Source organism: Lissotriton helveticus, chromosome 7, assembly GCF_964261635.1.
Source record: "Lissotriton helveticus chromosome 7, aLisHel1.1, whole genome shotgun sequence".
Classification (NCBI taxonomy): domain Eukaryota; kingdom Metazoa; phylum Chordata; class Amphibia; order Caudata; family Salamandridae; genus Lissotriton; species Lissotriton helveticus.
Window position 1 is genome coordinate 750,780,680 of NC_136068.1, and position 23,612 is coordinate 750,804,291.

Genomic DNA, 23,612 nt, shown 5'->3' on the forward strand with positions numbered 1-23,612 from the left:
CCACCGCTGCCGTCCCCAGTCCTAATTTTGATATTTTTTTTTGCTCCTGTTGAGCAGTTTCCCATTCCCTGTTTTTGTTTTTGTTCAAAAAAAAGGAAAAAAGAAGAAAAAAAGTTCTTTTCAGAACTAACTCCAATTCTCATCAAAGAGCTGTATTCTTAAAATGAAAAAGAGTAACTGAAGTGGAGTGCAGTGAGAGAGGAGAGGAAAATGAGTGAGAAAGCAAAGAAAGGGACGAGAGGGGAAGGGAAGTGAAGTAGGGGGACTGAAAGAAGGTGAGTGTGGGGAAGGAGAGTGAGGAGAAGGAGAGTGAACATGGGGAATGTGAATAAGTGAAGAAAATGTAGTAAAAGAACGGTGGTGTGGAAGGGTAAGAAAAGAGCAGTGATGTTTAGAAAAGAGTGGAGATACAGACTGGATAAAGACAATTGAGTGTGAGACAAGTAGAAGACTGAAGGCCTCATTTATGAGGCCATGCATCACTTTTACGCCGCCGGTGCGTCACTTTTTGTGACGCACCACTGGTGTAAAAAATGCACCTTGATGAGTCATATTTACAAAGTGACGCATCTAGGTAGATGCGTCACTTTGTAAACCCCTGCGCCACATTATACCTGCGCCAGGTGTAATGTATGCAAAGGGGGCGTATTGATGCAAGAAAGGGTCGTAGAAGTGACGCAGTGAAATCTATGAGATTTCACTGCGTCACTTTTAGGACACTGTTGCGTCAAAATCTTGCACCTGCCTCACAGCAGGCGTAAGACTGACGGAGGCCCTTTCACATGGGGCTGGCCTCATGTGAAAGGATGCATTGCTGGAGTTGCGTCACTTTTGTGACACACTCCAGCAATGCATCACTTTTGCGCTTACAGATACGTCAGAAATACTGGCGTATCTGTAACTCCTTGCGACATAATGCGTCATACATTAAATATGATGCATGAGTAGAAGACTGAAGGCCTCATTTATGAGGCCATGCGTTACTTTTACGCCACCGGTGCGTCACTTTTTGTGACGCACCAGTGCTGTAAAAAATGCACCTTGTTGAGTCATATTTACAAAGTGACGCATCTAGGTAGATGCGTCACTTTGTAAACCCCTGCGCCACATTATACCTGCGCCAGGTGTAATGTATGCAAAGGGGGCGTATTGACGCAAGAGAGGGCCGTAGAAGTGACGCAGTGAAATCTATGAGATTTCACTGCGTCACTTTTAGGATACCGTTGCGTCAAAATCTTTCGCCTGCCTCACAGCAGGCGTAAGACTGATGCAGGCCCTTTCACATGGGGCTGGCCCCATGTGAAAGGATGCATTGCTGGAGTTGCGTCACTTTTGTGACACACTCCAGCAATGCATCACTTTTGCGCTTACAGATACGTCAGAAATACTGACGCATCTGTAACTCCTTGCGACATAATGCGTCATACATTAAATATGACGCATGAGTAGAAGACTGAAGGACTCATTTATGAGGCCATGCGTCACTTTTACGCCACCGGTGCGTCACTTTTTGGGACGCACCAATGCTGTAAAAAATGCACCTCGTTGAGTCATATTTACAAAGAGACGCATCTAGGTAGATGCGTCACTTTGTAAACCCCTGCGCCACATTATACCTGCGCCAGCTGTAATGTATGCAAAGGGGGCGTATTGACGTAAGGAAGGGTCGTAGAAGTGACGCAGTGAAATCTATGAGATTTCACTGCGTCACTTTTACAACGCTGTTACGTCTAAATCTTGCACCTGCCTCACAGCAGGCATAAGACTGACTCAGGCCCTTTCACATGGGACTGGCCCCATGTGAAAGGATGCGCTGCTGGAGTTGCATCATTTTTGTGACACACTCCAGCAATGCATCACTTTCCTCTAAACACTCTACATTATTTTTTCACTCTATTGTTTTACACTGTTTTTCCCCGTGGTGCGCTCAGGGTGCGCGTACCGGAGAGCGTACCCGAGAGCGCAGCCAGCGCTTACCCCGCGAAAATTAAAAAAAAAAAAAAAGTTTTTTTGCCCTTCAAAGTCCACCTACGCTCCCCTCAGAAAACCTAGGGGGTCAGGGGGTGTCTACTCTGCCCCCTTTTAATTATTTACCCCTTTCTTTTTCACCTCTTGTGTCTCGATTCTACCGAGACACAAGATGGCGGACTCTCCGGACTGTTTAGAATGTTGACAGACACCCGACAGCCAATCAGTTTTCCGCTCGCGCACTCCCGTAGCGCGCCGGGTGCGCTCCCCAGTACGCGCACCTGTGAGCGCTCGGAGCGCGCCTATAGATATATATGTGTTTTTGAAGTTCATTTTCAAAAAAACACGGGAGCAATTTTCACTTAATATAGCAAAGGCACATCAGCGTACCAGTCCCTACAATTTTGACAAGTTTCGCGTAATTCCGTTCAGCGGTTCGGGCTGTAGACTCGTCAGACCGTCCTATGGAAATTAACATGGGGAAAACACGTTTTGGGACCCCCCTTTTTTCTCGGCCCCCACTTTACGAATCCCCCCAAAACTTCCAGGGAAGGAGCAGAGCGAAACTGGCCAAAACTTTGGAAAATTACACACAAATTCCTCAACCGGCCCCGGAGTTATTCCCAATAGAATGTTGCGGAATTCCTATGGTAGCCAATCCTAACTATAACTACCTACTGGCGACCGCCAGTAGGTAATATATACATATATATATATATATATATATATATATATATATATATATATATATATATATATATATATATATATATATATATATATATATATATATATATATATATATATTACCTACTGGCGGTCGCCAGTAGGTATATATAGTTAGGATTTTTTCCCTATGGGATTTTTGAAAATTCTATGTCTAATAACTTTGGTGTTTGTGGACGGAATTGGCTGAAATTTTCTGGAAAATGGAACATTTTGTTTCTGAGCAGCCCTTGAAAATTTGGGGGGGTTCGTCAAGGGGGGGCCGAGAAAAAAGGGGGGTCCCAAAACGTGTTTTTAACATTGAGTTTTCCATAGGGCGGTTGGCCTCACTTTTAGCCCGAACGGCTGAATGGATTTGCACGAAACTTGGCAAAATTGTAGGGACTGGTAGCCCGATGTGCCTTTTGTAGGTCTCAATATATGTGCTCCAGTGGATTTTGAGAAATTAACGTTTAAAAAAAGATATATATCTGTAAGCGCGCTCCGGTCTGCGCCCCGGTTCGCGGACCGGGGCGCGTACCGGAACTTCGCGTAGCGAAGCTGATTGGCTCTCCGGTGTCTGTCAACATTCTAAACAGTCCGTAGCGGCCGCCATCTTGTCTCTCGGTAGGATTGAGAGACAAGAGGAGGCCAAAACAAAGGGGGAAATGACCATAAGGGGGCATAGTAGATCCTCCCTGACCCTCTAGGTTTAATGTGGAGGCTTTAAAAGGGCCCCGCGGGGCAAAAAAAAAAATTTTTTGTTTGTTTTTTTTGCGTGGGTAGCGCCCGGTACGCGAACCGGGAAGCGTTCTGGGCAGCGTACTACAATGAAAAAAGAATGAGAGACTTTTCAAATGCAGTATGTTAATTGATTGTTGGTTTTGTTGATTATTTTTTATTTTCTTTATTTTTTAAGCATTTTTTTTTATTGTGATTGTGTTTCATAATTTATTAAACTTTCTAACATTTCATTGTCAGAAATTTCATAATTATCATGGAATATACATTGTAGTCTCTGAGGGTGTAAAATGTCCTCATTTGCAAGGAGGTTATCTACTGCTTGTACACATTGCAGTAGTTCATTGTCCCAAGTTTCATCGAAAAATTCAATGTCAATTTGACCAATTGTATCAATCAATTCTTGGCTGCTCTCTTGCAGGTCCATTTCAAAAGAAACTTGGTTTTCGCCTTCCATTTTGCCTGAAATTTGGATTAAAAAAATATATATTAGTAGAGATAGGGCAATGTTGGGAATAATTTTAGATAGGCATTTTTTATCAGTGAATTTATCTTTGGGCAGTGTATAGTATCAGAGTGGAAGTAGGAATTTAAAAAAGTGTATGTGATTTAACGTAAGTAAATTCATAATTATACAAGAGAAGCCTAACTCCATCCATAACTATAACAGAGAAGTCTCTCTAAATCTATAACTACTACAGAGGGATAGTATATATCTATCAGAAAAAGTTTACCATATTAACTTATAGTGCACAATATACTTCAGTTTTAAAAATAAAAACTTACCTTTAGAAAGAAGTTGAAGGAATTAGTGAAAATACTATTGAAATGTACAGCAAGAAGTAGTAGTCAAAATGGCTGTGTTTTCTTCTCTTCCTTTATATATATTCAGGTATATAACCAATGAAATGTCAGGTAAAAAAAGTAGAAAATGAAAGTAACATTTTAATTGGTTGTCAATTCCAACACTTCAGATGTGTTTTGTGAAGTAATTTACCTCAGGGTATTTAGAGAGGTCTACAGGCTAAATGACTAAATGGAATTCCAATCAAATTTGTGAAAATGGTAGGGATTGGTATGTAGTATGAGCTAATCTATATTTGGTGAAATTGTCTCCAGTGGCTTTTCTGTGAACTACTTTCCCACCTTTTTTGATGGTGCGCTTCCCAGGGAGCGACCCGGTACGCGAACCGGTGAGCGCCCCGGTACGCGAACCTTAAGCGTTACGGGAGTCCACCATTTTGTGTTTCGGTCAAATTAAGATACAAAATGGAGGGCAAATAATGTTCAGAATGGGTAGAAGGGGGCACGGTAGACTTATCTTGACACCCTAGGTTTTGTGAGGGTGGCTGAGGAGGCTTATATGTGCGGAAAAAAACCATTTTTTAGCTCCCGGTTCGCGTACCGGGTAGCGCCCCGGGGAGCGTACTTTGTTGAAAATTAGTGAAAAATGTTAGAGTAAAATAATAATTGTGAGTGATTAGATGTAGGGTAGCTCTGAGAAGAGCTTTTGGGTTTATGGTACATTTAGGTACTTATAAGTAGGTACCAATGCACATTCTTAAATTCAGAGTGAAAACTCTGTTGCCCTCATCTGAGAAGTGAACTCCATCTCCTCTGTAGATATCTTGCATGTAGTAACGCAAGTTATTGTTGTACAGGGAGCCCATTCCATGGTCTCTCATGTAAGCTGAAACAGATTTGTTTACATGCTTCCTCGACTTCTCAATTTGTGGACAAAATTGGTTTGACCACCTCCATTTCTGTCTTTGGCATATATTTGAATATACCAAGGCAGTCTGAGGAAAAAGTGCCATCAATTGCTCAAAGGTGTCCTTTAAAAGCATTTCCAGACCTACCCCAGTCAAAGTGCCCAAGTCATTACCTCCACAGTGCACAATTAACAGGTCAGGTTTGGGCAAATGCATAAAGGTTTTCACCAATGGTATCAATTGGTGACATTTTAATCCTCTGTGGCCAAACCACTTAATTTCCACATCTTGTAAATTGAGGTTAGGTAAATTCCTGTTTTCAACGTACCTTTGAGCCCAGTGAATATAACTATGTCCAACAATCCAGACAGAAAACATGGTGAGAGAAGGTTCTCCTGCAGTCAGATGAAGTGTGGCAATGAAATGGCAGTTGAAAAAATGAGAGTTTAAAATGAAAAAAACTGTGGAGTTTCTGTGTTCATGAAGCAGTAACAGTGATTGGTGGATTTTGATTGCTGAAAACAGAAAGTTAGGGTGCACGGATGTGTTCTTTGAAAGATGTATTTTGAATGGTCAATAAAAAATCATTAAATGAAAGAATGCACTGGATATGCAGGTGCACTGAGAGTTCAGAGTTCAATTGCAACAAAGTTGTGTGAACTTGCAAACACCAGAAGTCTTCCAATGAGGTGGTTGCCATGCAGAAAAGGCATGAAATGGCAGAGGGGGGAAGGGTTTTCATTTGAAAAAAAGTGAGGGAAGAGTTTTGATTGGGTGACATGAGAGATATGTGTGAAGATTTACAGCATTTCTGTGCTTTTGATAGCTGCAGACTCTGGAGTGCATACCTTTTGCTCTGCTGAAGACAAATTGGTGTGTTTCTGAGACTGTTTTCAAACTCAAAGTATTTGCTAAGGTGAGAAAATATTTCTTTAATTTAGATAGAGAATAGTGTGCTTTAAGGAGAAAATTATGAATTATGTGGCGCAAATTGCTTGTAAATATGATCCCACATGTGCATGGAAAATTTAGATTTTTAATGTTTGTGTTACATAGCCATGTTAAAAGTGATACAAACATGCTGCAAAGGCAATCAAAAAACGCTTTTATGTGTCTTAAGGACATTTTAAGTAATTTTCCCATGTGCAGTGTTTTGAAATTATGATTTGAAAATCGTTTTTGGGGAAAAGGAATTGTTTTTAAATTTATGACAAGGACATAATGGTGTATGCTTCTTTATACGGCAATTGACTGTCCCTGATGTTATTTTTCCCATTTTAATGTAAGACCTTTCTCTGTGGCGCAAGTTGCTTGTAAATATGCTCCGACCTGTGCATGGGAAATTTAGATTTTAAATGTTTGTGTTACATAGCCATGTTAAAAGTGACCCAACCATGCTGGAAAGGCAATAAAAAAACACTTTCATGTGTCTTAAGGACATTTTAAGTAATTTCCCTGTGGGCAGTGTTTTCAAATTATGAATTGAAAATCGTTTTTGAGGTAAAGGAATGTTGTTAAAATTTATGTGCGCCATATGCCCACAAATTTCGTTTTCAGGGGTGCAGCAGGGTGTTCTTGAGACACCCCTGCACCTTTGGAAAAATTCCTAATTTGCGATGAGCTAATTGCTAATCGCAAATTGCACCTTCATTCCTAAGGGCCTCCTGCTCCATGGAAATGAATGGGTAATTTGCAATTAGCAATTTGCTCATCGCAAATTAGGAATGGTAAAGAATCGCTATTTATTCCTTAAAATTCGCTATTTTGGAAATGCAAAATAGTTATATGATACATATGGCGGTTGATGTCTAACAAGATAAGAAGCTTAGGGATACATTTATGATGACTGGCGCAATGAAGTGGACATCACTTACTTCATTGGTAGAGCTTTACATGTATTATGTCCTCTGTATTCTTCATCAAGCGTAACTTTAATCTGCAATCCTGAGTAGGCCTCACCTTAAACAAACCTCTGGATAGGCCACACCTTATCGTCATCCTGAATTAATCATTTAAAATGCTAGGGACAGATTTATGATAGGTGTATGCCTCTTTTGCGCCACTTACAAAACACTGTCCACGGGGAAATGACTTAAAATGTCCTTAAGACACATGAATGTGTTTTTTTAAAGCGTTTGCAATTTTTTGGGGTGACTTTTAACATGGCTATGTGACTCAAACAGTCAAAATCTAAATTCACCATGCACAGGTGGGAGCATATTTACAAGGAATGTGCTCTATGGGGAAAGGTCTTATAATGTAATATGGGAAAAATGACATCAGAGACACTGAAATGCCTTATAGAGAAGCATACACCATTATGTCCTTGTCATAAATTTGCAAACCATTACTTTTCCCCAAAAACGATTTTCAAATCATAATTTGAAAACACTGCACATGTGGAAATTACTTAAAATGTCCTTAATTCTTAAATTTGCTATTCCTTATTTTGCGATTGCACTGAAGGATTTGCAAATTTTGCGATTCCTTAAATGCAATGTATCAAACAAAAAATATGTAAAAAATGATATTAAGGATTTGGAAACTACCACCAACTTCTAGTTTGTGGTAATTTGCGAATTCTTTTCAAAAAGCATTTTTTTTCCAAAAAACAAAAGGTGCCATATGACGCCTATACATGTCCTTAGGGCATGTATGTGTGCCATATGCCCCCAAATTTCTTTTTCAGGGGTGTAGCAGGGTGTTCTTGAGATACCCCTGCACGCTTGAAAAAATTCCTATTTTGTGATGAGCTAATTGCTAATCGCAAATTGCAACCTTCATTCCTATGAGCCTCCTAGCCCATGGAAGTGAATGGGTAACTTGCAATTAGCAATTTGCTCATTGCAAATTAGGAATGGTAAAGAATTGCTATTTATTCCTTAAAATTCGCTATTTAGGAAATGCAAAATAGTTTGATGGTACATATGGTGGTTCATCTGTAACAAGATAAGAAGCTTAGGGATACATTTATGATGACTGGCGCAATAAAGTGGACATTACTTACTTCATTGGTAGGCCTTTACATGTATTATCTCCTCTGTATTCTTCATCAAGCGTAACTTTAATCTGCAATCCTGAGTAGGCCTCACCTTAAACAAACCTTTGGATAGGCCACACCTTATTGTCATCCTGGATTAATCATTTAAAATGCTAGGGACAGATTTATGATAGGTGTATGCCTCTTTTGTGCCACTGTGCGTCACTTTTATGATGCAGCGGCGGTGCTAATTTGCAATTAGCAATTTGCTCATTGCAAATTAGAAATGGTAAAGAATTGCTATTTATTCCTTAAAATTTGCTATTTAGGAAATGCAAAATAGTTTGATGGTACATATGGTGGTTCATCTGTAACAAGATAAGAAGCTTAGGGATACATTTATGATGACTGGCGCAATAAAGTGCACATTACTTACTTCATTGGTAGGCCTTTACATGTATTATCTCCTCTGTATTCTTCATCAAGCGTAACTTTAATCTGCAATCCTGAGTAGGCCTCACCTTAAACAAACCTTTGGATAGGCCACACCTTATTGTCATCCTGGATTAATCATTTAAAATGCTAGGGACAGATTTATGATAGGTGTATGCCTCTTTTGTGCCACTGTGCGTCACTTTTATGATGCAGCGGCGGTGCTAATTTGCAATTAGCAATTTGCTCATTGCAAATTAGGAATGGTAAAGAATTGCTATTTATTCCTTAAAATTCGCTATTTAGGAAATGCTAAATAGTTTCATGCTACATATGGCGGTTCATCTGTAACAAGATAAGAAGCTTAGGGATAGATTTATGATGACTGGTGCATCACCAGGGATGTGTCAGTCATCCTGCGCCGCTGTTCCGCCACCCATGGTGTGCTGCATTTAGAATGCGGGGCATCATGGGGCAAAAATGGCACAGATGCGTGACGTATCTGTGCTGTAAAGGTAGTGATTGCTGGAGTTGTATCGCAAGTGCGATGCAGCTCAAGCAAGGCTCAGGGGTGCCCCATCTCCACAATGTTGCGTCAAGACCTATGCCTGCTTAAAGCAGGCGAAGGGTTTTGACGAAGCTTTCTCCTATCTGATTGTAAATACGGCACACCATGGGTGGCAGAGTAGTGGTGCACGTTAACTGGTGCATGCCTGGGGATGTGCCATTTAACATAAATCTGCCCCTTTACATTTAAGTATGTGCAGGACACACAGAGTCGGTGAGGCTTATCCAAGGTTAAGAAGAGATGAGTCCTGTTCACTGAAAATTTAGACATAGTCTTCACCTGCTCAGCATTGCTGGACATGGCTAAATAATAGCTGCAAAATATTACTCTTGTTAAACAATTTTACTATTATAATCTCTGAGATTTGTCTCTTACTCTGCAACATCTCATTGTTGTTATCTTTCTTTAAAGATAAAGACAACCTCAACATGAGCGACAATCTGCAATCAGTTGATTTTGACCTCATCATTGAACTTGTAATTGAAACATCAGTGGATGTTGATCCCTTGGATGATTTAAATCCTGAGGATGAAGAAGAGCGTGATGAGGATGCAGACTTGTCCGAATTATATGACATAGGATGGGAAGCTGACCTGCTTGAGCCTATGGAAATATAAACATTTATTTTTAAAATTTATAATTAATAAAAAGTAAAAAGGTAAACCGTTTAATTTAAAAATAAAGACACCTTCAAAAGCAGGTTATGTGTAGTGTCTTCAATAAAATATTAAAATATGCTCATAAAATTAGATCAGATTCACATATAAAATAGCACAGGTAACATAAATATAAATGTCATTTCTTTTCTGCTATTTCTGTATTGTAAATTTGCAAGGACTAAAAAATCTTCTATTTAAAATGTCAAGTAGTGTGTTAAGTTTTTGATCACTGTTATTGTTTTACTGTTTGGTAATAATGGTTAATAACATTTTTTATTATATTTTACCACAGATTCAACTGCAGATCATTTCAAGATTTCACCATGCCAACAATAGAAAGACAGAGAAAGGCTGCAAAACGTCAAAGACAGCAGGTGAAACAAAATAAGCAGCAGTCCTCTAACAAAAAGATTTGTCAAGTCACGAAGAATGCACCGGGTAAGAGCACAAAATATTTCATAAGAAATATGTGTAGTAAAAAAAATATTACTACAGAAAATGTTTCAGTCCATAAAACGAGAAGGAATTCAAATGGAAAGGAAAGGCCAATGAAAAATGTTACTGCTAGAGCAAGAGATAACTCTGTGCATGATAGTAGAAGGAAACAACAGTTTAGGGAGATTCGTAAACGAATGTTCCGCAACAGGATAATTGGCAATTTGTTAAAAAATATTAAGAAAGGTCAACAGAAACTGGTTTTTTATAAGAGAAAAAAAAAAGTTGAGAAAGTTATTGATCAGGCATTTGAAATTAAACGTAAGTTATTTATTTTGATAATCAATAGAATTAGGAAGCTAAACAAGGCAATTTATGATTTCAAAAGAAATAGTAGATGGAAGAGAATAGTTAATCGTAGTAATTTTTGTGAAGTTTTTTCTGGAGAATGGATGCATAGTTCAAGCTGTGAGGCATTTTTTAATGAGGAGAGTTATTTCCAGGATAATGATTTGGTGCATGCAGTTGACACCAGTGGTCGTGCTTATGAAGTGAAAGATGGTTGTCCAGTTGAAAAAGAAAAACTTGTGACAACAGAGGCAGAAGAGGTGTTAGGTAATGAGGTTTTAGGAAGACGTGCTAAGGGTCCTGTGTACACCTGGAAGTGTAGTAGTATTTGCAGTGTGCGACAGGATTCCATCAATTTGCTTTGTGATTTTGTACGGTCATTTAATAAGAAAAGTTTGAAGCAGAAAATGATGTTGTTGCAAGAATTAGATCCTTGCAGAGTGAGAGAAGTGACAGGTTTGCATGGTCATTCACTGGCTTGTCTTTCCAGGAGAGTATGCCAGAGTGTTTTTCATCATTTCAGGATGCTAGCAGTGCATCATAATAAAGTGAGGAAATTAGTTAGAATGTTGTATTATGCTAAGAGTCCAGCAATTATGCTTAAACAATTATGCGCTGCTCTTTTGCATGGTTCTGAAATAGATGTGAAGAATATATGTGAAGAAATTGAGTTTTGTTACTTTGGAAGTAAAGAGGAGAATGTTGAAATTGACCAAGAAGAAGCGGGTAATGTGGAAGATAGTGTACAGGTTTCCAGTACAGATAATTTCCAGAGGGAAATTGCGACGTTTCAGGTCAAATCAAGTGAGAGGCCAAATTTCACTTGTGTGTGTTGTCGACGCACTTATTATAAGAATCAGACTAAGTTAGTGGATTTATATGCAAAAAGTGAAAGGGAAAATAATAGTGAATGGAAGGATTTCGCAACATACTTGATGGTAGAAAATTGTTTTGATTTGGGATTGGATCAACGTGTGTGTACTTATTGTTGTAACAAATTAAATCAAAACCAGATGCCTGCTAGAGCAGTTCATAATAATCTGGAATTGATTGAGATTCCTTCTGAATTGAAGGATTTAAATACTTATGAATCTATTTTGATTCAAAGTATCCATCCCTTTCAGGCTATTGTAAGAATGGAGCCAAAGACAGGGAAATTGCCTCCATCAGATTTACAGAGAGGATTAAAGGGAAGAGTTGTTTATTTGCCTCTAGATTTGAAGAAAAACATTAACACAATTGGAGTAGAAAAAGTGGAAGAGGAACCTCTGGTTATCTTAGTTAATGGGGTTCCGACAAAGAATAAGAAAATATGGCAAGATTTAGTAGATGTTAGGAAAGTTAAAAAGGCAACATTGTATTTGAAAAAAAATAATAAATACTATAAGAATGTATATGTTGCAGAAGAGGAAGTAAGTGAGGAAGAGGATAGCGATTTGTGTGCTGGTCAAATTGAGAAAGTAGAACCCTCTACTAGTGAAGAAATATATGAACATTATAGTGTTCATCCTTTGCATTCCAAGGAAGTCATGGGGAATGCTATTGAGTTGTTTCAAATGAAACAAGCCAAAGGGAGTCCCATTAGTGTTTGGGAGGAAAGTTTGGAAGCTCGGTGTTTCCCACAGCTTTTTCCAACAGGTCAGGGAGGAAGATATGATGAGCGACCTCATCAAATTCCTGCTTCTGAATACCGGACTTTGCGATTGTATGCAGGAGATGCTAGGTTTCGACAATGCATTCCCTATTTGTTTCATCTCCTGTTTGAAAGCGATCTGTCTGGACTGTCATATGCAGTGAACCACATCTTGAAAAGTGGTATACACATGCAAAACATCTCGGCAAGTGACTTTATGGATAAAGTCAATGTCCAAGACAGTATTTTGGATTCTCACCTGATTAATCTCATGGCGTGTCAGCGTGGTACTAATGAGTACTGGTACCGTCGTCATGGTGATTTAAAATGTATGTTGAGGAACTTAGGTACTCCCACATGGTTCCTCACTCTGAGCTGTGCCGAGTATGGCTGGGAAGACTTACTTGAATTTCTACGAGAGGCAAATGCTAACGTAGATAACATCGAATTCAAGACACCCGGAGAACTGTGCTCTTTGGATCCAGTCAATGTATGTAGGTACTTCAATCATAGATTTGAAGCTATGATGTCTTTCATCATGAATAAGAAGAATCCACCTCTTGGAGAGGTGTTGGATTTCTTCTGGAGAAAGGAGTACCAAGCAAGAGGTGCTCCTCATATACATATGTTGCTGTGGATCAAGGATGCACCTAAATTTGGAACGGATCCAGAAGACTCAGTGATGAGTTTCATCCAACAGTATTCTACGTGTGCTGTTCCAAACGCAAAGGAGAAGAAAAGCCTAAGAGAAAAAGTTCTGCGTTTCCAAAGCCATCGATGTGGAAAGTACTGCCATCGTAAATTCCGAAACAAGGACAAGTTCTACACTAAATGTCGTTTCGGCTTTCCACGACCGGTGATTTCTAAAGGAAGAGTAAACAGTTTGATGTCTTCGCTGCGACACAATGTCATGAAGAAATCACCTAAAAACACTTACAATTTGAAGAGGAACGAAGAGTCCAAGTACATCAACGACTACAACCCGGTGATTTTGTCCATGTGGAATGCTAACATGGATATACAGTTTGTGGCTGATAACTGTATGGCTGTGGCTCGGTATGTGACGTCTTACATCACCAAAAAAGAGAAGACAGAATTGAAGGATATGTGGGAGGACATTTCCCATGAAAAGAGCCTCAGCAAGAAGTTGTACAGTTTCAGTCTGAAGATGTTGTCGCATCGAGAAATCGGAGCGTACGAATGTTCTGACCGGTTGTCTTCAGCAAGTCTCTATGCCAAGTCCAGGAGTATCGTTTGGGCGAGTCTTGGTCTTGCAGCAACGCGTAATCGAGTTCTCAAACCTGTGCGGGAAATTGAGTATTTGGCGGAAAAGGAGCCAAACAGTACCGACATTTTGAAGACAAACATGTTGGATACATATTATCCAAATCGAAGCAGTCACCTCGAGAATGTTTGTCTGTATGAGGTTCTGCAAAATTACATATTCAAGAGGAACATCAAAGAAGATACTGAGAAAAGAGTGTATGCTGTAATAGGAAGTGAGGGATGTCTGGTCAAGCAAAGAAAATGCCACTTGGTAAACCATCGAAAATTGAGTGGCGAATCTCCTGAAAAAAAGGAGTTTTTCTATTTAGCACTTTTGCAACTTTTCAAGCCTTGGCGTGCAGAAGAGGAACTGCTTGGAGATTTCCTCTGTTACGAAGACTCTTTCAATGCCGCCAAGGAGACCATAGAATGTCCTGCTTTTCCCAAATATGTAGAAATGTTGAATGCGGAAATTGAGCAGGAAGCAACGATTGCAGCCGAGATTGCCAGAGACAGTTCTCAGGACAGTCAGAGTTCTGCTTCATTGAGTCAGGATCCACTAGGAGGACCTGTTATTGAAAATGAAGCTGCCACTGCTATGAATGAAGTGGAAAGAGCCATGGCACATGCTCAAGAGGATGCGGTTAACTTAGAAGAGTTGGAAAGACAACTCAACGTTGAGCAGAGGAAAATATATGACGAAGTTACCATGCAAATTGATCATGGATTAAGTCATGATAAGAAAGAGTGCTCATGTACGTCGTTGAAGCCTGTCCGACTGTACGTGAGTGGAGAAGCGGGAACTGGAAAAAGTTTCCTCATTAAAGCAATTTCATGCTATTTGCAGGAAAGGACAGAGTCATCGCTGTCTTGTGTTGTCACTGCTCCAACTGGACTGGCAGCACATAATATTAAAGGGATTACTTTACATCGTTTACTGATGCTGCCAGTGGAGCATGACAACAAATTACAATATCACAAGCTATCTGGAGATGCTTGTTTTGAAGTTTCAAGAATCTTGAGGAAAATGAAACTTCTTATCATTGACGAAGTAAGCATGGTTTCCAATGTCATGCTTCCCTTTGTGCATTTGAGGATGCAAGAAGTTCTCAAAACAGAGTATGATGTGTTATTTGGTGGCAAACACATCATTGTTTTCGGAGATCTTCTGCAGCTGACACCAGTGAAAGGGCAACCTGTGTTCAAAATGCTCACGCATGAAGATACCAGGAAGTGCCTAGGCAGCATTGGCAATGTCAATATATGGTTAAACTTCAATTATGCTGAACTGCATGAAAATATGCGTCAGGCGAAGGATGAAGTTTACAAGACTATTCTACAAGATGTTAGAATTGGAAAAGTGACCGAGCATGGGAAAGAAGCTTTACATGCACGATTACTGTCAAATTTATATCCAAAACAAGATGTTGTGCCTGAGAATATTTTTCAGAAAATTACTGAGAAGAAATCTGGAATATGTTTGATGCCAACTCTTGCAGAATGTGCCAAATTTAACAACAAAATGTTGCATTTAGAAAAGCAAGAGATTGTGAAACTGGAAGCTATTGATAGAGTAGAGCATATGGGATCAACAATTATTTTGTCTGAGAATCTGAAAACAAAATTGGATTCATTAGAGAAGAGTATATCTAAAACTGCAGGTTTTGAAAAGACTCTGAATGTGTGCTTGAACTGCCGTATAATTTTAAGAAGGAATTTACATGTTGAAAGAGGTCTGGTAAATGGATCAATGGGTAATGTTGTTGATTTTGTGAAATACAGAAATAGAGATGGAATTGAATTTTTAAAAATTAAATTTGATGGCATTGAGGAAGTACAGCTAATTGCTCGTTGTTCTGCTAGATTTTTGCTTGTAAAAGACTTATATGTTCGCCGTAAGCAGTTTCCTGTTTGCTTGGCATATGCGGTGACAATTCATAAATCGCAAGGTTTAAGTGTAGACAGTGCATTGGTGAATATTGGCAGTTCTGTGTTTAAGGAGGGTATGGCATATGTGGCATTGTCACGAGTTAGAACTTTATCGGGATTGTACTTGATTGAGTGTGATGTCACAAACATTTGTGCGGATCTAGATTGTGTTAAGGAATACAATAGGTTAAGAAGAGAGTATGCGCCACATTTGCCTCAGTATCCTTTGTTTGAGAAACGTGTGGTAGGCCGGAAACGAAGAAATGAGAACAATACTGGGGAGGTTGTAGCAAAAAGACAAAAAGTCAATGAACCTAAAATTACAAGCAGAAACAAAAAGGATTCTGTTGAAGATGTTGTTGGTTTTCAGTTTGAAAACAGTTCTGGTGTCAACTGCTATGCTAATGTAGTGGTTAATGTTTTGTTTTCTCTAAAAAATGTAAAAGAAGAGATTGTGGTCAATTCTGATCAAAGATTTTGCAGTTTGTTAAATTCTGTGTTAGAGAAATGTACCACTGATAGAAGAAACATAGAAAGTGTGTCTGAAATTCGAAATCTGTTAGACAGATGTTCAGGCCAAACACAATTCTCTCAAAATATTCAGCAAGATTGTCAGGAGTTTTTAATGTATATGCTTGATGTATTACATGCTGAAGGTGTAGATGTAGATCAGCTGTTTGGGCTTTCTTATCAATGGCAGCATGACTGCGAGAACTGTATGGTATCAAGTACTACTAGTGTAGACTCAGAAAGATTTATATATTTAACTTTGCCAGACAGTAAATCAGTTTCCTTTAATAAGCTAGTAAAAGCAGCTGATCACAACATGGAGTGTAGCCAATGTAAATCTGAAATGATGTCCACATTATTTATACGAACATATGGCCAGTATGTCATTTTAATGTTCCAACGATGTAGGCCTGATGGAACAAAATTGACAACTTTAATTAAAAATTTTGTAGCTTCGCAGTTGTCAATATCAGGAAGGACTTTTGTAACTGCAGCAATTATATATCATGATGGCCCTTCAATAACATCAGGACATTACACAGCTTATTTAAAGTCTAGAAATGGCTGGTCATTCTGCAATGATTCTGTTTTAATTTTCAAAAAAAAATTGCCGTATGACCTTAAAAACTCTTACCTGGTGTTTTTAAAACCAAAATTTTAGGGAAATAATCTCGGGATGTGCTCTGTGGAATTTCAAGAAGTTCTAATGGCTCCTACACAATTTGGCCTTGAGGATAAGTGTATTTCAGAGACATAACTTCTAACCATAGGACTGGACATCATGGAGAAATATGTGCACTGTGAATGAGTTCAGAAAAACTGTTTCTTTTTATAAGCTAATTGAAGCAGCCAATCAAAACATGGAGTAGAGGGAATGTAAGTCTGCAATGCTGTCTACTGTTTTACATTGCTTTGTGATTAAAAGTGATGTAGAGAATTAAATAATTGTAGTAGTCATAGAGGTAGTGTAAGTCTGCTTCATAGTAAGCAGTATCAGTGTCATAGGAAATGTAGAACATGACTGAGCAAGAAGGGGAAGATATTACTATTCCAGGATTGTGAAAATGATCTTCAACATTTTAATTCTGAAAGTTGCGGAAATGCCAAATGACGGGATTGGCTTACAAGAAATCCAAGAGTTATAAATGTCTCTGACCAGATTTGGCCTTGTGGAAACTTGTGGTAGAGAGCAAGAAGTCATTTATTGCATGTAACGTGTTTTTAAAAACGATGGAGATTTTCTTTCAGAAAGTGGCGGGCTGAAAGTAATAACAGCACAAAAGAGTGTAAGCTGTTCATAGGACATCCTTGGACGTCATGGAAAGTAAGTTAACTTTAAGGAGTTCTGAATTTTCATTTCTTATGTTGTATGGGTTTTTTAAACACAATCATTTTGATTGTGTTTTTTTTCCCCGCTGTTATATGATGAATACCTTCAAGTCACTGTTTTTAGTGAATTTTGATACATTCTGAGAACAGCAAAAATAAACCATTTAACATGTATAATTAATTCTGTACTGTTTGCATTTATGATGTATATGTAGAACTGTGTAGGAGGCATGGAGAAGCTGAGGCTTCTGTAAGTGTCAAAGTTGTTGCATGCAGTGCTGCACTTCTGCGTACTCTTTCATATGATAGACTACATCTGCACAATGAGATACCTAAGCAAAGGAAACACAAGTGATGTGATTGTGAAATGAGCAAAATAAATTGCACGTATTTCATTTACATCACCTGTGTTTCCTATCATTACGAATCACATTGTGCAGATCAAGTTTAGGTCTGTCCAGGGAAACATAGGAGGTTTGAACTTTGTTGAAGAGTGCAGTGGACATGACTCACTTCATTGGTAGACCTTCACATGTATTATCTCCTCTGTACTCTTCAACAAGTGTAAATCTCATCTGCAACCCTGAGTAGGCCTCACCTGAAACAAACCTCTGGATAGTAGACATCTTATTGGCATCCTGAAGCAATTATTTAAAATTTTAGTGTCTTGCGACACTTTTCTGAAACAACAGCAATGCAAAAGATGCACCATGTTTTAAGATAGGCCTCACTTCATCTGCATCAAGATACTGTTAGTTTAAAATGTATATCTTTAGGACTGTGTAGGGGGCCTGGAGAAGCAGAAGCTTCTGTAAGTGTCAAAGTTGTTGAAAAACTGTTTGTCCTTCAATCTTTTCCCTTGTCTTTTCTAATTTTTAAATACATGTTTTAATATTTTTCAAATGTTTGTTCTCTCTTTCACAGATTGAAAGTATAAAAACAAAAAGTGAGTAAGTTAATGACAATTATAAGGTAAATGTTTTGTACTCTTTTCGTTACATTTCTATCACATTCACCTACTAGTAGTTTGACAGCTTCATTTCTTTAACCCTCAGTTTCCTGCCTTTGCTACTTCCCTCATTCCTTTCTCTATTACCTACTTACTCAACTCCTTCCACTCTTTTTCTCAGTCCCTCTCTTCTCATAGTTCCTCACTCTTGTTCACTCACTGCGTCTCTATTACTCTTAGTGTCTTTGACTGATCACTCTATCACTACTTGTTCATAATGCTTTCTCTGTGTAGTTGAAGCACACTAAGGGGAATATTATGAACACAGCCAATAAAATTATTGCTCTTTTTATTGGCAGAAAACTGGTGCAAAAGTGGTTTTAGTGGCAGTTTTCTGCCACAAAAGCAGCTTTAGCGACACATTTCTGCCAATAAAAGCTGCAAAACTTTTATTGCCTATGTTGATGATATGGCTCTATGTTACTTACATTTCTTTGCTGTTTCAATTAATCTTTTTCTGTTATTTTTTGTTTTCTGTTTTCTATTTTTTCTCTCTGTTATTCCTCATGTTTTAATCTTATTTTGAACATTCACTCACATTCTCCAAGAAACTCTTCTTTGTTAATGTTATACTCTCTTTTTTTTTCTTTCACTTCGTTATCTATTTTGTTTTTCACAATTATACCCTCTTCTGTCTTTTCTTCGGTAAATAGATCTATTAAACAGTATCTCTTCTTTACTCCCTATAGCTGTCTTTCTTTTAACATCACTCTCTGTTTCCTTTCCTTATACTTACACTTTTTTTTATTTTTTTATTTAGCTCCCGGTCCGCGTACCGGGAAGCTAACCCGGAAGCGAACCAAAAGAAATAGAGCTTGCCAGAGTGCTAAACATTCTAGCAATTTTTTTGGAAAGGGAAGGTAGTTCTGAAAAGAACTTTTTTTTAAATATTTTTGTTGTTTTATATTTTTTTTTGTATTTTTTGAACATTTTTTGTATTTTTTGTATTTTTTGAACGATTTTATATTTTTTTTGGTTTTTTTTGGGGGGGGGAAACAACAAAAAACAGGCGTTGAAAAGGGCTCAACAGGAGCAAAAAAAATTACTGGGGGCGGTTAGGGCAATCATGGTGTTCATACGCCAGGTTGAGTGCATTGATGCTCATGTTGCCACAAGCTAATAATGCACGACAGTGCATACATAAGTGAATCATGTGCCCAAAATTTTCTTGAATATTTGGCACAGTTTCCCGTGCCTCTTCTGGTGTTAAAGAAACCGGTATTGTTGGTCTGGCCACAGGAGTTGGTCTTGGATTGTCGTGCATATCCCTTAATTCCGCCCGGCTGTAATTTAGGGGATGTTTCCTCGTCATGTGCCTGTGCATTGTATGATTTCCAAAGCTATATTTTTTGTCCGTCCCTCTGGACAATTGTTCCTTGCATATCAGGCAGGTGACATACCTCGCGTTGACTTTTTTTTGGCCACGAGGTATTGAAAAAAACTGCCAGATGAAACTGGCTTTCTTTCTGGAAACCCGGGGCAACTCTTCTAAAAATTGTGGTTCTTCTCCCTCCTCATCCATTTCTTCCTCTTCCTCCTCAGTGTTGGTCAGGACCTGGGGAGGTGGTCCTCTCTTCCCATGAGGAGGTGGTGGTGGTGGTGGGGGTCCACCAGCTGAAGCTACCAATGAAGCCATTTTCCAACAAGCAAAATAGGTCTTCCTCTCACAATGATGAAAGTCAGAGTGAGGAAAGAAGGAGGGGTTTTCATCATTTGGGAAAAAACAATACTTCTCAACCAATGAAAAGTGTTATTTTTAAGTCACCTGACCTAGCCTTCCATCATTATGAAACCAAAAGTGAAATGAACCAATGAAAAGTTTTATTAACAAGTCACATGACCTCTCACGCTCATGTTACGCGCTGCGGAACGCTCCCCGGTTAGCTTCCGGGTCGCTAAGCTTCGCGCCCCGGTCCGCGCCCCGGGACACTTCCGGGTGCGCTAACGCGATACGTCACAAGACGCATTTCGCGGCAACGCGATACGTCGCGCTTTCGCGCCGCGGATCGCTTCCGGGGAGCTGCGTTTCGCGCCTCGGTCCGCGCCCCGGGGCACTTCCGGGTGCGCTAACGCAGTACGTCATAAGACGCATTACGCGGCAACGCGATACCGTCACTATGTTGATTTCTTACCGGTTCGCGGACCGGGTCGCGGAATTAAATTGAGCTAACGGGAAGCTTCCCGGTTCGCGGACTGGGAGCGAAACAAAAAAAATATTTAAAAAAAATTATTAATAAACATATAAAATATATTTTTGGATTTAAAGAAGAATACATTTTACAGCTATAGATATTAGCTTTTAAAAAACCAATGAAATTCACTGAAAAAACCATAGGTTATAGACCATATATAGTTAGGAATTAGCATTTACAAAGCCTTGAAAATTCACTGAAAAAACCATAGGTTATAGACCATATATAGTTAGGAATTAGCATTTAAAAAACCTTATTTTACTCACACAAAACCATTGAAATTCCATATATAGTTAGTTGTACTAACTATATATCGCGCACCCGCAATCCACTGCTGATCATGTCACATATTACATCATTCATGACATGGTCAGTGACATCACTGATGACATCACTGATGACATCTCAAATGACATCACTGATGACATCACTGATGACATCTCAAATGACATCACTGATGACATCACTGATGACATCTCAAATGACATCACTGATGACATCTCAAATGACATCACTGATGACATCTCATTTGACATTACTGATCACATCACTGATGACATCATTCATGTGATAATACGATGAACCTCTTCAGACTCTAATATAACCTTAGATACAATCAGTGTAAACAGACACTCATAGACTGTCACTCATCCATGGAGTTACTCAGACACTTAGTCAGTCATACAAAGAATCAATCACACCTCCATTTCCTCAACTATACAGTTATACACACCTTACTTATTCAAACATATACTAAAACATATTTACTCACTTATACAATCCTGGATACAAGTTCACAATGATCCATACAGCCACTCACACATTCACTGGCTCTTATGCACAGTTATTTATATATGTCAACTCTCACATGTACTGTATTTTACATATGTACTTACTTTAACATGTAGCAGTGAGATATCCATTCACTCACCAATACACTCATGCACACAGTCAACTGCCCATACAGCTGTTTCCACATGCACTTTTGAACCCATACATCTAGTCAATCAACTGCTCACACATCTATGCAGAGAGTCATACACCTCCCAGCCACCCACACACACACTCAGTCTCCCATACAAATGCTTGGGCAACCAATCAATAACCCATATAGTTAATCATATAGCTACTGATCAACACATGCAGCAGTTTACAGAACAACAGACATAATTATGCACAAATTAAGACAGTTTAGTCACTAACCCATGCACTCAGTGAGACACATTTAATCAGTCACTCATACAGTCAGTCATGCCCCTACTAAATCCTTCATCCAGACACTTATACATCCACTCAAGACATATTTTAACTTTACAGAAAAATACAGTCACTGGATGTTGTCATCAGTGATGTCATCAGTGATGTCAAATGAGATGTCATCAGTGATGTCATCAGTGATGTCATTTGAGATGTCATCAGTGATGTCATCAGTGATGTCACTGACCATGTCATGAATGATGTAATATGTGACATGATCAGCAGTGGATTGCGGGTGCGCGATATATAGTTAGTACAACTAACTATATATGGAATTTCAATGGTTTTGTGTGAGTAAAATAAGGTTTTTTAAATGCTAATTCCTAACTATATATGGTCTATAACCTATGGTTTTTTCAGTGAATATATATATATATATATCTGCAATACCTCGCAGCAGCGCTCCACCCCTCAGGTGAAATACGAGGCATGAACCAACTTTGTTGCAGCATACAGTTTATTTCCCAAGTAAACAGCTTGCCATGACGCGTTTCGACCATCCCTGATCACATATATGTATATATATATATATATATATATATATATATATATATATATTACCTACTGGCGGTCGCGTTAGGACCTAGTTTCCATAGGAAATCAGCAACATTATATTGGGAATAACTTTGGCACCGGTTGATGAATCTTCGCGAATTTCTCAAAGAAGATGGCCCGCTCTGCTCCGCTCATTCCCTGGAAGTTTTGGGGGGATTTGTCAAGTGGGGGCTAAGGAAAAAGGGGGGTCCCAAAACGTGTTTTCCCCATGTTATTTTCCATAGGACGATTAGACACGGCTACAGCCCGAACGGCTGAACGGAATTACAAGAAATTTGGCAAAGTGGTGGAGTCTGATTCGCAGATCACGCTTTTGCTGAAATGGTGTAAATCCTTCCAGTAGTTTCTGAGAAAATTAAAAGCTAAAATATATATATATATCTATAAGCACGCACCGTGCGCGAATCGGTTGTGCGCGAGCGGAATTCTGATTTGCTGTTAGACGTCTGTCAACATTCCAATCGGTCGAAATCAGGAAGTGTTGGCCGCCATTTTGTGTCCGAGGCAGAAGAGAGCCAAAAACAAAAGTGGAAAACGTGAAAAGGGGGCTGGGTAGAGACTCCCTGACCCTCAAGGTCTTCTCAAGGGTTCCGTGAAGGACCCCAAAGGCCCAAAATAAATGTGTTTTTAAAAAACAAAACGCGGGGTGCGCGCACGTTGCACGCACTCCGGAGGCAGAAGAGAGCCCAAAACAAAAGTGGAGAACGTGAAAAGGGGGTAGGGTAGAGACACCCTGACCCCCTAGACTTCTCAGGGGGTCCCTGAAGGACCCCGAAGGCCCATAAAAATTATTATTTTTTTTTTTAAATCCCGAGGTGCGCGCACATTGCACGCACCTCGAGGCAGAAGTGAGTCAAAAACAAAAGTGGAGAACGTGAAAAGAGTGCAGGGTAGAGACTCCCTGACCCCCTAGGCCTTCTCAGGGGGTCCCTGAAGGACCCCGAAGGGCAAAAAAACATTTTATTTTTTTTAAAAACCCGCTAGGTGCTCGCACCCCTGAGGCAGAAGTGAGTCAAAAACAATAGTGGAGAACGTGAAAAGAGGGCAGGGTAGAGACTCCTTGACCCCCTAGGCCTTCTCAGGGGGTCCCTCTGGGACCCCGAAGGGCAAAAAAAACATTTTAAAAAAAAAAGAAAAATCGCGAGGTGCACGCACGTTGCGCGCACGTTAGAAAACCCCCCCCAAAAAAAGTTAAATAACAAATTTGAGTGTTTATATGTTGATTGAAGATGTAGACTATACTGTTCAACTTTATCCAAATCATAAAAACTAGCTGTGCCGTTGCATATTACAGGATACAGTCAATGTATTACAATATACAAAGGCAGTTTGTGGAAAAATAAATATATAAAAAATATAAAAATTGATACAGAAATTAGCATTT